Consider the following 10,335-nt stretch of genomic DNA (forward strand, 5'->3'; position numbering starts at 1 on the left):
CCCAATAAAAAAAAAAGTCGAGATAATGGCTGTATTCCTAAAAAAGAAAAAAAAAAGATTCATATTTTCATATCTCAATGAAAAACATGTGGAGATAATGAGTGTATTAAAAAAAAAAATTACATCTTCATCCCACAAGTGTATATTCACTGTATATTCTCGTTTGAATTTCCCTTAAGTTAATCTTGAATATAGCAATTATTATATGCTTTCTGACTTATTATCTCTCGCTGATATTGTTTTGTTATTTTCTATACTAAGTTAACTATAAAGGGGATAAAATATTAAAGCACATTATACATAATCTATGTTTTGATATACTGGACCATAACAGAATTGAGAGCTTGACTGTGAACTGAATCGAAATTTCCAAGATTTATAGTATACTAACTGTTCGTCTAATACCATTAATTTATACACTTTCGTAAACTAATAAAAACCTTAAACTTATAACTGTTTATGATGTAATACTCTGATGTTGATGAAGTTCGGCACCCAATTTTGAAATAGTTTTCAGGATGAAGTTTAAAATATAAAATATGATAGTCAGGAACACAGCTTCACTTGATATTCGATCTTCCAAAATTTCCTTGCTTTCTTATAGAATTGGCAGCATTGTAAAGAGAAGTAATTAAGCAGCAGCTGTCACAAATTGTCTCACAGGAGCAATCTCTTTTATAAAAAGCCTTGTGTCCTTTCTATACGCAACAGAGGAGTTTTCTATAAAATTGCAAATGGTCAAGGCAAGCAATATTATGCCATATGCAAGGTTGGAGACAGATAAATTACGAAAACTTTTCCAGAAGCTGTTGTTCTAGCATACAATAACGCCTATGATTTACAATTAATTACAATGTTTATATCTTAACATTAGAATTCAATATATCAAAACTATCCCTTTTTACCTAAAATTAATAATTCTAATTTACATCTAAAAGTTTACGTGTCTATATAAAAATTATTTATTTTTATCTATTTATTAATTGGTATGGCACACATATGGCTTTCATATTCCTACCACATGAATGGATTCCCGCAATGCTTTGAAATGACCTGGAGACAATTCAATTATGTATTCATTTGATATGAATATGTCCATCTACAATTATCATGGCATCCTACAAAATACTTGTTTTCTAATTTTTTTTCTATCATATCTTTCCATTTCTTTCGTATTTCAGTCTATGTATGTATGCTAAATTTTCTTTTCTAGCTTTACGACTATTTTTACCCCTAGGTGAATAAGACATTGCTTAATTTTACTGCTAATTTTCTAATCAGAAAATTTCAATAAGCAAATGCATATATTCCTCATTGTGCATTTGGTTTCATATTTTAATAAATAACAAATTTAATTCGTAAGTTTCTTCTCCAAAAAAAACAAAATCGATCCAGGTCAATGAAATATCATTTCCTACCAAATGTTACTATCATTCAAAAACATTCAAACTACTATAAATTTCTGTTAAAATATTCTTAAAAATTCGGTGGGCTACAAACCAAGGATTTAGAAATCACAGAGTTCGGCTCCTTATTCAATCAATGTAGCGACTTTATTCTATAATAATTACGTTGTTATATTGTTAAAGACGATTTCAATCAATTATTCATGTTTATCATTCGTTGTTATTAATTATTAATAACCTTTTTGAACTGCAAATCTCATAGCTCGTCAGCTTTTCAACGAAATTAACATAAATATCTCACCCTGAACAGTATGGAAATCATATTTTTCTCTTAATACATGCAAAATAATTACATCAGTTATACTTCAAGTATTTGCATCATAGTTTGCAAATATTATTCAGGAACCCCGATATTATATATATCCCACAACTTAGATTTTACCCAATCGTAATTGATTAAAACTTTTATTGTTCACAATTTATTTAACATTTTCATAAAATATATATATATATATATATATATATATATATATATATATATATATATATATATATATATATATATATACAGTGATACCTCGGTAGTCGAACGACTCTATACTCGAACAATTCGGAGTTCGACCAAAATTTTCGAGAAATTTTTGCTGCGGTGCTCGACCAAAAATTCGGTACTCGACCAGCCGAACACGTGACGACCGCATGGGCTTTGTGATGATCGCGCCATCTCGGCCACTCTCGCTTGTTCGGGAAGCATCAGTTCTCTCGAGAGCGTCACTCAGACAACGCGCGATCAGCATTCGTTGTGATTTAGTGATTTTCAGTGCTTTTAATTGCTTTTTTAGCTTTCATAATGAGTCCCAAGAAAGTAATGAGTGTTAAGGGGAAGGAGAAGAGGAAAACAGTGCGAACAACGATCGAGTTGAAGAAGGAAATTATAGCGAAATATGAGAATGGTGTACGAGTGTCCGATTTAGCGGTAGAATACGGAATGGCGAAGTCGACCATTTCTACGTTTTTAAAGCATAAAGAAATGATTAAGAAGGCGAATGTTGCAACGGGAGTTACGGCGGTAACTAAGCAAAGGCCACAAGTGATTGAGGAGATGGAAAAGTTGCTTTTAATATTTATTAAAGAAAAACAGTTGGCCGGGGAAAGTGTTAGTGAAGCGTTCATTTGTGAAAAAGCGTTGCATATCTATGAAGAATTAGTGAAGAAAAGTCCGAGTACCAGTGAAAGTGATTCATTTACATTTAAAGCGAGCAGGGGTTGGTTTGAAAAGTTTCGTAATAGAACAGGTATTCATCGTGTTACTAGGCATGGGGAGGCAGCTAGTTCGGATCAAATTGCAGCCGATAAATACGTGGGGGAATTCGATCGGTACATAAATGAACAAAATTTGATCGCACAACAAGTCTTTAATTGTGATGAGACTGGGTTATTTTGGAAGAAAATGCCAGCCAATACGTACATTACCAAGGACGAGACGAAGATGCCAGGTCACAAGCCAATGAAAGATAGGCTAACATTGTTGCTGTGTGCAAATGCAAGTGGCGATTGCAAGATCAAACCCTTGTTAGTGTACCACTCGGACAACCCCCGGGTGTTCAAACGAAATAATATTTGTAAAAGTGCACTACCAGTTATGTGGCGCTCGAACACTAAATCTTGGGTCACAAGACAATTCTTTACTGAGTGGATAAACGAAGTGTTTGCCCCCCAGGTTAAGGCTTACCTCATTGAAAAGAGCTTGCCAATGAAATGTCTTCTGGTTATGGACAATGCTCCTGCACATCCTCCAGGTCTCGAGGATGACTTGAAAGAAGAATACAGCTTTATCAAAATCAAATTCTTGCCCCCCAATACTACTCCCATACTCCAGCCCATGGACCAACAGGTCATTTCAAACTTCAAAAAACTCTATACCAAGGCCCTTTTCAGAAAGTGTTTTGAAGTGACCAGTGACACGAAGTTGACCCTAAAGGAATTCTGGAAGGAACACTTCAGCATCCTCAACTCTGTTAACATGATTGACCAAGCTTGGCGAGGTGTGACCTATAGGACATTGAACTCTGCCTGGCGTAAGCTGTGGCCATCATGTGTCACAGAGAGGGAGTTTGAAGGTTTCCAACCAGAGGCGGGTCCAAGCACTGCTACCCCTGTAATTTCTGATGACACTGATGTCGTTGAGGAAATTGTTGTCATGGGCAGGAGTTTGGGGCGTGAGGTCGACAAGGATGATATTGATGAGCTTGTAGAAAGCCATTCTACCGAGTTGACTGTGGAGGAATTGTTGCACCTGCAACAACAACAGCAGCAGGATCTGATTGTGGAGCAGGAATCTTCAGAAGAGGATGAGGTAAGGGAGGATGTTCCAAGTTCTCTCATCAATGAAATTTGTTCCAAGTGGGCAGATGTGCAGGCTTTTGCTGGAAAATACCACCCAGAAATTGCAGTAGCAAACCGGGCAGTGCATATGTTTAATGATAGTGTCATGTATCATTTTCAAAGAATACTGCAGAGGAGGAAGAAACAATTAACAATAGACCAGTTTTTCACAAAAGAAAAGAAAGCTGCTACATCAAAGCCTGTTTCTCCTCCAAAGAAGAGACAAAGAAGAGAAGAAACCCCTGAAATAGATCTGCCCACCCTTTCATTGGAGAGAGAAACAACTCCTGAAGGAGAACTACCCCGCCACATCATGGAAGGGGACTCTCCTTCCAAGCAGTAACCTCCCCCTTCCATCCTCTCCACATCCATCCCTGTATGCCATCGAACCGCTGCTCAAAGGTATGTTCACTACAGTACAGAAAATGGTTTAAAATTGTTTTATTTTAGTACAGTAAATGGTTTAAAATTGTTTTATAGGATTTTCTGACCAATTTCATACACATTTAGATAATTATTGTTGTTTAGGTACACGTTTTATTAATATTTTGGGCCTGTTCGAGTGCTTGGGAACGGAATAGAATATATACCATTATTTCTTATGGGGAAAAAAAATTCGGTACTCGAACAAATCGGAGGTCGAACACGGATCTCGAACGGATTATGGTCGAGTACCGAGGTATCACTGTATATACAGTATATATTGCTCAAAGAGCAATGGATAGCATAGTGATGGGAATAACACTAATACACAGAAAAAAGAGCAATATGGATACGCGAGTAAACTAAAGCAAAGTATAGATATTCTAACAATATGTAAGAAAAATAAATGGACACAGACAGGATATATTATTATTATTATTATTATCATTATTATTATTTTTATTATTATTATTATTATTATTATCATTATTTTTATTATTATTATTATTATTATTATTATTATTATTATTATTATTATTATTATTATTATTATTATTAGCCAAGCTAAAACCCTAGTTGGAAAAGCAAGATGTTAAAAGCCCAAGGGCTCCAATAGGGAGGAAAGGAGGAAAGAAATAGGGAAATAAATAAATGGTGAGAATAAATTAACAATAAATCATTCTAAAAACAGTAACAACGTCAAAACAGATATGTCCTATATAAAGTATTAACAACGTCAAAAACAGATATGTCATATATAAACTCTAAAAGACTCAGATCAACCTGGTCAAGATAAAAACTTTTGCTCCAACTTTGAACTTCTGAAGTTCTACTGATTCAACTACCCGATTAGGAAGATCATTCCACAACTTGGTAACAGCTGGAATAAAACTTATAGAATACTCTGTAGTATTGAGCCTCATGATGGAAATGGCGTGCCTATTAGAATTAACTGCCTGCCTGGAATTACGAACAGGATAGAATTGTCCAGGGAGATCTGAATGTAAATGATGGTCAGAATTATGAAAAATCTTATGCAACATGCATAATGAGCTAATTGAACGATGGTGCCAAAGATTAATATCTAGATCAGGAATAAAAAAATTATTAGACCGTAAGTTTCTCTCCAACAAATTATTATGAGAATCAGCAGCTGAACACCAGACAGGAGAACAATACTCAAAACAAGGTAGAATGAAAGAATTAAAACACTTCTTCAAAATAGATTGATCACCGAAAATCTTGTAAGACTTTCTCAATAAGCCAATTTTTTATGCAATTGAAAAAGACACAGACCTAACGTGTTTCTCAAAAGTAAATTTGCTGTCGAGAATCACACATAAAATTTTAAAACAGTCATACAAATTTAAAAAAAAAAAATTATAAATACTGAGATATAATGAGAATGAAAGATGATAGATGGACAATAATGATCAGAGAATGGGTTCTTAGAGATTGCATGCGAAGCAGGGAAAGGAAGACAAGACGATATATTGACGAGCTAAGAAAAGCTTTCAGGCATAGACTGGCATAGAAAGACCACAACCAGACAGGAATAGAAGGGCAAGTCTAAGAAAAGTTAATTGTTCAGGAGCTCTTTTCCTATTAACTCCTCCTCCACTCCCGTCACTAGATAATATATTTTTATTGCTGTATATCAGTATACACTTGTTTATCTCGCTCTCTCTCTCTCTTTCTGATGATAGAAGGAAAGAAAAAATAACAATGGAAAATGGAACAATATCTTCATACTTTAATTCAGATACAAATTCTATCAACGTCTTTCCAACTATATTGAGAAATATATAAAACTTCAAGTTAAATATTTATCACCTAAGTTTGAATTTCACAGCCACAAATGTTATTCCTCTCTATATTTCTTACTTTTTAACATTATGATACTCTGCCAAAAGCACTCAGAGATGAAAGTGAACAATAGAGAATAATTGCATATACATATATGTTTTATATATATTTTACTCTTTTTCGCTATATGCTCCACTGAAGCAGAAAACCAATAAAATTGGGTTTAATTTACTTCCAGCCATCCGAAAAAATCTGAAAAATAAAGAGGTCACTGCTGATATTTTTCATAACTTATAGAACCGTAGTTTCAATTTTATATCATCCAGATACGAGGGACAAAAGGGTTTGTTTGACACTTATGATTCGTTCTATGAAACATGGTTTTATGACTAAGTCAGAATCACTATTCATTATTTCTCCACTTTCTTTTGTTTACAGTAGAATAAAAGGGTATATTAAAAATTTATATGAGCCTTTAGGTTTTGATGTACAGTATTACTAGGAATCTATATATGTTTCAGTATAATTTCATTTAGAATGATTCAAAATAGTTAATCAACGGACTTACTGATTGTGAATATATGTGTGTATATATGAGAGAGAGAGAGAGAGAGAGAGAGAGAGAGAGAGAGAGAGAGAGAGAGAGAGAGAGAGAGAGAGAGAGATTTTAAGGATCAAATCATAGAGAAATATGGGGCAACAAGAAAAATAATATTGAACCTTTACCTATTTCAAGAATGATCAAATAAATCGACAAATGATGTAAGTGAATCACTTTTATTTTGACCACCATCACAAATCATTAGTTATTACCTTATCAAAAAGCCTTCTTTAATTTTACTTAAAAAAACAAATTTATTTTATTACTTCATATTGAAGTTAGTCCGAAAATACACTTTCTTAAAGAAGCAGAGTCATTAGCAACAACCTAATGGAGATTTACTATCCCCTTTGGCCTAGTAAATTCAGCCTATATGATGATCACGACCGTCAAAGGACGAACGATTACGGTGAATTTACATGACTAAAAATCTGATTTTTAGATGATTATGAATCAAGTCACTTCAGGACATTAAGATGCCGCTATAAAACGATATGTGATCCATTTTTAAAAGATTATTCACATGCTGTTTACAAAGCAAAGGTTTTAAAAGAACATTGCTGAAGTCTACCTTGTACCTAAAGAAGGAATATGGTTGATACCACAAAACGTAGAAGATAATGAATCCAAATAGTTTCGCATGCTGTACTCAAGCCCAAGGGTTTTAAAACCCTGTTTACGTCTATCTTGTATCTATTAGAAAAAGCAGTCGCCTGATTTCCCTCAAGGTAAATTAAAAAAAATAGATGAAGTTACTGCCCATGCAAAAATATTTTAAGCAATAACAAATATATACCCATTCATAACAATATACTGTAAATACACATAGGCACACGCATATGTATATATATATATATATATATATATATATATATATATATATATATATATATATATATATATGTGTGTGTGTGTGTGTGTGTGTGTGTGTGTGTGTGTGTGTACACACACACACACACACACACACACACACATATATATATATATATATATATATATATATATATATATATATATATATATGAACGGGATTCCTTAAGATGAAATATGATAATTCATGTTACTCCGCTACGCCATGTATACCATTATTCCAAAATATAACTCCAAGAATAATAATAAGCATTGAAATAAAAATATTTGCAAGATAAAACATTGTTCATCCACAGAGGTTTTTCATAATAGAGATACGAGGCTCCTTACACCTGGGCATTGGACTCCCTCGTTGATAGAGCGATATTGTAGCAGTGGGACAATAAGAGCAAGGGGGAGAGACCGAAGTTAATATGAGCAGATAATGGATGGCGGAAGGGCATGGGATGTTTTGGGAGGGGAGACAGGATTATTAAGTGGTTCTGTTTAGGTGGTGAAGGAGATATTCCTTCCATCATCCTTTATTTCCTACCGCACTGAATAGTTGCTCTGATATTAAATGGGATGGGTAAATGCATTATAATTGCAAAATGTTGAACTGAAAACATAACATTAGCAAATTCGAAATTCATTTGACAAAATAAGTTTTTTTTATTACTGAATGAAAACCGTGTCTTATCGAACGAGGATATAAATTGACAAAGTTGTTTTTTTTTTTTTTGGCCAACTAGAGCAAATAAACAAAAATTAACACCATGATATGATAATCTTAATTTGGGAAAATTATTGATTTTGCTGGATATAGAAAACTTTCATAATACTGAACTGAAAACTGTGCCATAGCAAACTAGAAAATACTTTGACAAAATTAGATTTTTTTTTTTTTTTTTTGGCTGGATAGAGAAGACTTTCATATTACTGAATGAAAACCGTGTCTTAGCAAACGATAAGATAAATGGGCAAAATTTGTTTTTTTTGCTAGATGGAGCAAAAAAAAAAAAAAAATTAAGCACTAAAATCTGGAAGCTTCTGTAATAATAATTCTACTTTGATGTAATTGATGTTTTATATTGGCTTGAGAAAACTTTTATGACACCGAAATGAAAATTGTGCTTTAGATAATTATAAAATGTTTGATAGAATTAGTTTTTTTTGCTAGATAGAAAAAAACTTTCAAAATACTTGACTAAAAACTGTGCCTAAGCAAATTGAAAAATAATTAAACAATTTTGTTTTCTTTCGGCTAGCTGGAGAAGACTTGTAATACTGAACTAAAAACTATACCTTATCAAATTTTATAATAACTTGACAAAATTAGAGTTTTGATTGACTAGAGAAAAAAAAAATATAATAAGAAAACTGTATCGTGAAAACACTGAATGAATAATCTAACAAAAAATAAATGTAAAGTTATTTTCCTTTTCAATTAAAACTAGATAATCATTCTTTGTGTTTGTAGTTTTTAAGTTTCTTTTGTATGTAGGTTACATAAAAAATCCCTTTTACCTCTCTTCCATGAGGTCAATGATAAGAAAAGTTGTTCGTAAACAAATTGTAGTTTCTGTTTATTTGATATTTTGTCACCTGAAGAAGGCAGAAGAAAGAGCAGAAATACGAAAAATAAAAAAGTACAAAATTTCAATTCAAAAAGAGAAAAGGGAAACAGAACTGAATAACAACATTACAAGGGATGATTATTGTTTTTGGAAAAAAAAAATATATGCCATGGAGGTAAAAAGTGGTAACACTAGCAAGTTCATAGCTTTCAAATATCAATAATGGTGTTTGTATAATTGAAGACCATAATAAATCAGCACATAATATCAATTATACATAAAAAGGATTAAGAAATAAAGCAGACACGTAATGACTGAAAAAGAATATTTTCTTTCGCGCAAGAATATATCAGAGTTAAATCCGAATAAAAGATTAAAGTTATCTTCAGATTCCCATAGAAGAAGAAGATAACAAAGTTCAGTTAGTGGAGATGGGGATTGAAGTAAAGTAATTAAATTTTACAAACATTAAGCGATATTTACATCTTTAAATGAAAGGGAAGGGCCTCGATAATGGACACAAATCATCGATACTGTGGTTACTATTAACTTAATGAACGAACGCAATCAAATTTTGCAACTGGAGTCATGAAGAGCCACAGGAAGTTATCAAAATGTACATTGAAGTGATCTACACCAATACGATTAACTCCAATCTGGAGTGCTCCCAACAGAGAGGGCTAGTAAAGAATTAATAGAATATTGATGAATATAAAACTAAATATCAAAAGAAAATGAAAATGCAATACACATGAAGAGGTTGAGGAGAAACAATTAGGAGAGAAGTATTTGAAGCTGATGCAAGTAGTATATTGAAAAATAAGATAAAATATCATTAACAAGAAAAAGAAATATATCCATTATAAGTCTTTTGTAACTCAAAAACAGCGTTTCTTAAAGAACTATGTATGAATTACGAAAATTGAAAACGGAAACATACCCGAATATTATGAATCGACCAAATAAATTAAACAAACACAATGAACTTGTCAAACGGACAATGGAAATCTGTCAGAATGGAAAACGTCCTTCTCAACCCGATTTTAAAAAAAGATAATCCGGAGAGACCCAACACGAGATATACATCAAAGGACAAGACAACCTCAGATCGGCTCTAGAATATAAAGACGAACCTGGATGGAATTAAATTGGGATAATCCTTCCACGAAATTGATAAAACCTTCCTACAGCCTTCTTTGAACAGTTGGAAACACCTTTTTGTTTTCATATATAAACTGTCAGTGTTCACTCCTTTTCTAAATTTTGCTGTACATCGTGAACAGGGCCA

Source organism: Palaemon carinicauda, chromosome 7, assembly GCF_036898095.1.
Source record: "Palaemon carinicauda isolate YSFRI2023 chromosome 7, ASM3689809v2, whole genome shotgun sequence".
NCBI classification, from domain to species: Eukaryota; Metazoa; Arthropoda; class Malacostraca; order Decapoda; family Palaemonidae; genus Palaemon; species Palaemon carinicauda.